The sequence below is a fragment of the Uranotaenia lowii genome, chromosome 2, assembly GCF_029784155.1.
Source record: "Uranotaenia lowii strain MFRU-FL chromosome 2, ASM2978415v1, whole genome shotgun sequence".
NCBI classification, from domain to species: Eukaryota; Metazoa; Arthropoda; class Insecta; order Diptera; family Culicidae; genus Uranotaenia; species Uranotaenia lowii.
In genome coordinates, this window is record NC_073692.1 from 278,591,331 (window position 1) to 278,599,362 (window position 8,032).

General features: G+C 34.8%; 1 pseudogene; it reads left to right on the forward strand.

Annotated features, from left to right (window-relative positions):
- Nucleotides 1-2,848: 2,848 nt before the first annotated feature.
- Nucleotides 2,849-3,413, forward strand: LOC129742720 (uncharacterized; annotated as a pseudogene).
- The last annotated feature ends 4,619 nt before the right edge of the window (nt 3,414-8,032 follow it).

Here is an 8,032-nt window from a genome sequence, read left to right on the forward strand (position 1 = left end):
GATGGTTTTCTGCCTCTTCCTGGCAAATCATCGAACGTATAGTGTTCCCCGAACTTGTGGATGATGGATATTACGCTCGCCGGATGAATGCCGAAACGTTTCGCCACTTCATTCATCGAGATGCCCTTCTCTCGCATCCAAGTGTCCAACACACGAATTTTTACTTCTTTTTTTATTCGCGACATTTCGGGAGAAACGAATGTTTCAAACGTAAACAAAGTGCTGGTTCACTCCTGACAGATCAAGATGCTACATACAGGAGAGCACAGTTGTGCGCGTTCACGCGTTAGTAAGTAGAAGGCCCAAATATGTTTATAGTTAATTTTCGATACACTCCTTAGTTGGCCCGTGAGGAACAAAAGTTTGATATGTGATGATAATGCTTCTCAATAAATTCTACCCGCTCATTTTCACCATCTTTTCATTTCACTTAACGTTCTATCCATCTATAAAATTCCATAATCTTACACCCACAATTCAGCCTTTGTGCCAATGGCGGCATCATTGGTACAAGACATCATTGGTACAAGAAGATAACGCGACCGGTGCTGATTCGATTTGCTCCCACCGGCATTAACCTCCCAAGTTAACCGAATTGCGTATGTCTGAAAGAAACAAAATAAAAACGAATTCACGTCCCTCTCTATCGCATCACAAGACGAAGAAGGATAGAAATAAATACCGGCCAACACCAGGCAGCCAGCGAACCGAGCGCTGTACGTGAGTAGCAAAAACAACAACAAAAATATTCCTTTAATTCAATCCGCCGGCAAACAACCACGGCCAAGCTGTGCGTGTGTATGAAGTAAAAGCAACAAAAAAAACATTGCTTCAATTCAATCCGCCGGCAAACAACCACACCACCGGCTAAGCTGTGCGTGTGTAGCAAAAGCAACAACAAAAATATTTCTTCCACCGGCCAAGCCCGGCTTTGGCAGCTGTGTATATGTAGTGTGTGTATGTAATAGCAAAGCACAGTTCTTATTCAATGGGTTTCCCGTTACTTCACTCCCGTTCCCTTTCCCGTTTCCATCGAAAGACAAAGGAATGCTTTGAAAGGATCCCGAGCAGACTTTGATGCCATAATCGATAGCAACCAGTAACCAAAATGAGCTATCAATGCCAAAATGATAGCAAAATATAGTATCACATTTTTTTCGATGGCAAAATTAGGTTCCCTACAGGCATCAATATGTTGAAAAATTATGCCAAACCAATACCTGAATAAGCTATTGATACCAAATTGAAAGCACTATTTGGTTTTGCGTATTCCATGACAACAAAACAAGGCATCACCAAGGTTTCAATATTTTCATCGTGTAGAAAAGTGAGATGGAAATGATATCATGATTTGGTGTTCCATTTTCTGCTTTTAAAAAAAATACGAAACACTCAAAAATTTGTTCGAACTGAAAACAAACATACATTTTAGTCGTTACCCGCAAAGTTCGAGTTGGTCTTTGATTTTTCAGTAATACCAAAACTAGGCATCATCAAGGTATCATTAATTTTAATCGGTTATTTAAATTTCAACGAAAAAAATTAATAAATTTAACGACTTTTTATATTGTTAAAAAATTTCGTTATAGTAAACTGAGACCAAAACAAAGTTTATAGTTTACAAAAGTTGTTGAAGTTGGTTTGGGAATGTCCACGCTAAATTCAAATAAAAAAAATATAAGAAATAGATACCTAAATCGTGAAGTCGAGATAAATATTCGGGATTAAAGTTCTCCAATTTCACATAAATATGTCAGCTAGAGCCCTTTATTAACGATTTTTAATCTCTAGCAGACTGGAGTTGCTTTTCCACGTTATCTAAATTAAATTCAAACTACCATAGCTCAGATTTTGATACTCTGAATTTTGTTAAAGATAATTCGTAAACGAGGTATGACTGACAAGTCATGCAACTCAGGGAAAAAACAAAAAAAAAGTCAAAGAGCAGTGTTTTCCAACTGTACAAAGTGTTAAATTATATCAATTTGAGTGCATCAACGGTAAAATACAATATTCCAATACATTCGTTTTTATAAACTGAATTTGAAAAAATAATTTGTACATCAAAAAGTATTTTTGAAATCATGTAGGATTAATTTAATTCAATACAACATCGTAATTAAACACCAAACTACATTTCCGTCATTGTCATCATATGTTAAGCGGTTGGAATGTCCGGAAACTTATAGACGCTACTTCCCGTGGGAAGAAACATCCAGAAGTTTGCGGTGCGAGTTCGGCTGCCGAACTGAGTTTTGAGTATACCTCTCAGAACTTAGTTTGAAATTACCCAGTCGAACTCAAAATTGAGGGCTGCCACTGACACTTTAAAACCAAAACAACTTAACGTTAAGTTAAAAAAAAGGAACGTGAATGTGGACGAGGTTTAAGTCAAGGTATTTTGATACACTAGGTTCTCCGACTTTCACAGTAAGTAGGCGAGGAGTGAGCGGGGCTCTCAATGAGTTTGTTTATTTTTTGCTCAGCTTTTCGGTGGTTTGTTGGTAAACAAACTTCATGAGTTCCGTTTAGTTGCATAGCCTACATAGCCAAAATGGCTGAATCGGGAATTCGATATTCGGTAACACCTCCTGAATATGTACACACCTTGGTTTAAGTTTTTCAATACATCGGTTCAATGTTTTTGCGAGTAGCGTGTAGAAATAACTTTGTTTGTTGTTGTTTACATTCGTTCATTTCCAGTCGTTTTTAGACGTTGCTTTCGTTCGGAATTTCTGCGAGTTTTTTCTAAATCTTAAAAGTTTAAGTAAATTTGTCCGAAAATCAAGTGATAGCTATCCCGGAAATTGCAGAAAAAGTTTGAAAGCTCAAGGCTTAAAAACCTCTCTTCGGGCAGCCAGTGATAGGTTCTCCGGGGTCCGGAGTCCGGCAAAACCAGCTACTGTAGCAAGATGAAAACGTTTCTAGAAAAGTTGGAACGGAAGATAATCTTAGTCAACTTGGATCCGGTTAATGACAACATGGAATACGAAGCGGGTGTGGACACAATGCAATTCATAATTTTTCAGGACGTGATGAAAAAGTGCGATTTCTATCCCAATGAAGCCCTCATTCACTGCATGGAACTCTTGGAGACAAACTTCGGATGGCTTTTTAAACAGTTGAGAAGCTGCTCGCCTGAAAGGTATTTTATTTTTGATTGTCCTGGTCAAGTAAAGTCGCTATAAAGAACATTTTTGAGAAGCTCGCTCGACTACTTAAACTACCATCTTTTTCCGGTCATTTGGTAGAATATCAGAACCGCATAAATTTATTTCGTCGCCTACACAATGCTCCAAATGGGGCTTCCTCACGTTAATGTTTTAAGGGAATCGGATCTTCCTAAGGGGAATAAATCGAAGCTGGCTTTAGATCGAATGGAACGCATTAATCCATATCGAAGTCAGCGTTAGGGAAAGTGAACAATTGTCCACAAAGATAAAGGCAAACGTTCGGTTTGCTAGGAATTTCGGGGCATGGATTTGTTGGCAAATACTGCGGCCAATGCTGGAATCCTTCTGTAAAACAACAAGTAATTATTATTCGTATTAATGTGTTCTTTATCACCTCATAAAATTATCTGTTGTTTGATCTATTTCTTAAAACGCATATTTAATTCCTTTGCATAGACTAGTTCTTCAACAAACTTTGCTTTCCTCATTCTTTGTGTTTCCTGTTCAAGGGTGATTATCTTCATCAGAATGTTTCCTCTTGACTCTTGACAAAATCGATATTCCTTTTGTATAAATTCAGGCGTTTAGCCTGATGGAAAAGTCTAGCTAATTTATTAACCAATTCAATGCACCTAAATTTTTTAAAAGACAATTTTGTATCTGGAGTATAGTGTGTTTCTATTTCGCACGTTAATACGTCGAATAAACGTACATAGTTGTAAAATTGCCAATCACCAAATGGTGCATTTAGATCAACATATTAAAAGAAAGGAATTTTCATCTTCAAACTATTAGTATCGCGAATAACGAATAGTTGGTTAAAAACGTCTCTTATAAAAAAAACCATTTTTTTTTCAATCATTTAAAATTGTCAAGTCATAATGTATTTTGAATTTTGTTCTCAAATAGGTCATACGAGCCCTTTATGTTTTTTTTTAAATAACTCTTAAAACAGTTCATCAGGAAAAAGGCAGAATTTTATTTTGTAATTACTGTCATTTGGAATACTATAAAATCGAATGGAATGGATTCTTTGCCAACTGCAAAGCGAAATGAAGCCTTAAACAAAATCCAGACTGATACTTACATTGCCCAAAACTCCAATATCAAATTTTGCAGTATGATCTATTGAAAATTATAAACGCCTTTGCATATACAACGCGTAGAATGTGTATGAGGTAACAAATTATGTTCTTGACAGCCTTCATCATTTCGTTATCTGCATGAAGGCGTTAGTGTTAAGGTACAACGGGGTAAGTGGAGATGGTGGCTTTTCAGACAATATTTTGCATTTTTTCAACTTTCAATTCTGAAGGTTAAATCCAATCTATTTGCAGTAATATTTTGTGGTACTGTCTTCGTACCGCTTTAATTTTTACTCATTATCTCTATTCAATTCGCCATTCAGTAGAATTTAATGAAGAATTTAGATCTGTTTGGCAATTAAAACATTTAATCAACCATGAAAGCAATTTTGTTTTAATTGATGCGATATTTTTTCTTGTGTTGCATCTATAAAACTTAACTCTTAAGAATAAGTAAACAACGTATTCCGGCTTTTTTTTTATTTCTTGGTCTCTTTTTAGCTAGCTCATCCCTTAAAATGTTTTGCATTACATTGAGCCTTTTCGAGCAGACTTTGATATCATAAACAAAAACAAACTGTGGCCAAAATAAGTTGATATTTTTTTCCTGCCATAAATATTGTTTTGTAATTTTATTGGAGTTTTTGAATAATTTGCTTCTCTAGAACTCTTGTTTCTCTAGAATAAATTTTGTTCTTTCAATACGAACAAATTTAAAACGCCTTTGGATAGGCAACGACTATTTTGGGATAACACATTTTGCTTTCTATGTGCATGCATTGGAGCTCATGTTTTTTGTCCGCAAATAAAATGCCGATTTACCAGTTGGATTTGATTACGGTACTCAAAAAAATAGGTCAATCGTGAGCAAACAGGCTAAACAATACAAATTTTTGCCATCATGCCTTGTTAGCAAAATCTGGCATTATTTCATTCAAATATAAAAGGAACAATAACAAAATTTGATCCCAATATTTCATATAAGAATAGTACAGATACGACTAGTTTTGATATTATTGAAAGCTTAATGATACCTCGTTTAGCCTACTTTTTTTCCTAATATTTTTGATGGCAGAATGATGCCAAAATTTGGCAGTGCGTTATACCTAAAAGTGGCATCATTATGCCATCGGAACTGGTTTTGAAACGTTGCCTAAACGAGGTATAATTAAGGTTTCAGTGAAACCAACAGTTGGTATAATTGTGGTATCGGTATATGAAAAGTGAGACCCAAATTTTGGCATTGTACCACCTTTATTCGGGCAAAATGATACCTCATTTTACTTTCAAGGCATGATAGCAAAATTAGGTATAATTTTGCCATAAAAGTCTGCTCGGGGAGGCCAAACGCCGGGAAGCCACTGTTGTGCGTTTTTTGTGATTGATCGGTGGCAGAAAGCCTATGACAAATATCCCTCGTCCTGCATGAAGCTCAAACAGTACACTGGTTCAGATGTCGGACTGGTAAGACGATACAGCTGGTGATGTGAGTTCGACTCTCCCTTCGGCGCCGTGGTGTTGAATTTTATTTTCTCGTTTCTGGGATGAATTATCCAATAGGAAGGAAATCCCATAAAATGTGTTCCTTGTTTCGCTTGAATGTAGTGGTCATGCATCATTTTGGTTGGGAACCGAGTCCTTATGCCACACGCAGCGAAAAGTAGTACCATTGAGATAAAAAAAATGCATCTTTGATTCAAAAACCTCATGTACATTGAAACAAAATCCATTTTCCTTAATTCAAGTAAATTTTATATTGTAGCGAATTTTTATTTTATTGAACCAATGTTCCAAGTTTTTGAATCAAAACATTTAAATTAAATTCAAGGAATTTTTGTTTTGATTCTGAATCAATGTAAAAATTCATTGATTTAGATGAATTTTCTTTTGAATCAAAGTATTTTTCCGTCAAACAGTCGACACATCTTCTTTAGCTACTGTTGGAAAACGGGTCGGCGAGAAGTTTTTCCGACAACCAGTCAGACCATTCATTTTCTGGGAAATCTTCCTGCCGCGCAACAGTCAGACAGCACCGGAATCACAAGATCCGGCGCAGGAAAGTCTTGACGGCTAGAGGCCAAACGATAGTGGACTAGGTAAGTCTATCGAAATACATTTAATTTCAAATAAACCGTCAACCTAACAAACTTTTTCAGGGCAACCATTCATCTAATTAATCGCTCCCGATCTGGTCCAAGGAGACATCTGGCGTCGAAACCCTTCATGAGGAACTGTCCGCCAACAAAAATCGTTCAGTAAGTACTTTTCATGCAATGTATATAAATTAATTTATTTTTTTTTTATTGTTACATATATGTGTACATTTTGTTCTCCTCTTTATTTACAGATGTGCCGGTTCAAAAGTCTAATTACAGGGAAAATCGATAATGTGAACATGGACTTACAAATGAATAAAATGCTTTAAACCATAAGTGATTTCTTTTATTTCCAATTGGACGAAAATTAATAAAAAGTACTAGAATTTTTAGAAACAAAACATAGAATTGAAAAACAAATGCTTTAAAATTGAAACCCAAATACCGTTGAAATAAACGCAAATTTCATAAAATTAAACGAAAAGGCTTTTGAATCAAAAGCATTTTGTTATTTGGAACAAAGAAAAAGTTTTGATTCAAAGGAAAGCATTTCTTCGAAACAAAAGAAAATGCATTTAAATCAAAGGAATTTTTATTTGTCCCAAAATCAAAGGAAAAAATCCTTTGTTTTTGCGGCACTTTCCTTTGAAACTAATTTCTATTTTTCTGCGTGCAGTTACGGGTTTTCAAACATATCGTCTTCGGCATAGTGCACATTTCAGCGCATTATCGGCACAGAGATATGCTAAATAGGCATTGGATTTTTGCAACCTCTTCTATGGGTGTAGATATCCCTACTTTTTTTTTATTTATTTGATCATAAGGATTTTAACACCAGGATGTCATTCATCCCTCGAAGATATCCCTACTAGAAAGGACATCACTTTTCACCGATGAGGTCGATAAATTAAAGTAACAAACATAAATTACGGTGATTACTCTCTTCACTTAAATTATTTTTATATGGTCTTTGATATACCTTAACAATAAAAAAAAAATCATAAAAATGACATACGTACTCAAAAACTGAAGAAAGGTTCAAAATTTTATAAAAATCAATACAAAATCGAACGAAGAATAAAAATAACAGACAAAACCTATGTAACCCATTCCAGCGAGACTACACAACGTTTGCAAAACAATTTTTTGGTAAATTGTAAGTAAATTTTATGGTTATTGAGCACATTGAAAAAAAAAATTACCTCTAAGTTTAGAATTTAAAGCTTTACAATTTGAAGAAAAAGTATTTTTATTGAACAAATTGTTGTCAAAATATGAAAAATAGAAGTCGTGACGTCATAACGCCCTACTTTTTACACTGTTCTAATTTTACCAAACCATACTTTCTGCTCTTCTATACGATCAAACTTAATGAAAATTTCAGAACAGTATCAGTTTGTTACAACCAACAAAGCACTGTTTTTGATTTTTTTTTTAATTTTCAGTTCCAGCCTAACTGCTTTTTTGAAAAGATATGTTTCAAATAAAAAATAATTGTAAAAATCAATTTATTTTCTTACTAAAATTATTAAATTTCAACGGTTATCCTCTGAATTCTTTAAAAAAAGGTAACTTTTGGTTTTTTCGCGGTCATTATTCCAGAATCAGAGTAAAATGTTACAGAAGTTTTCATTTTATCCAAATGGAATCTTAGATATTTCCTAGAGCATATATCAAA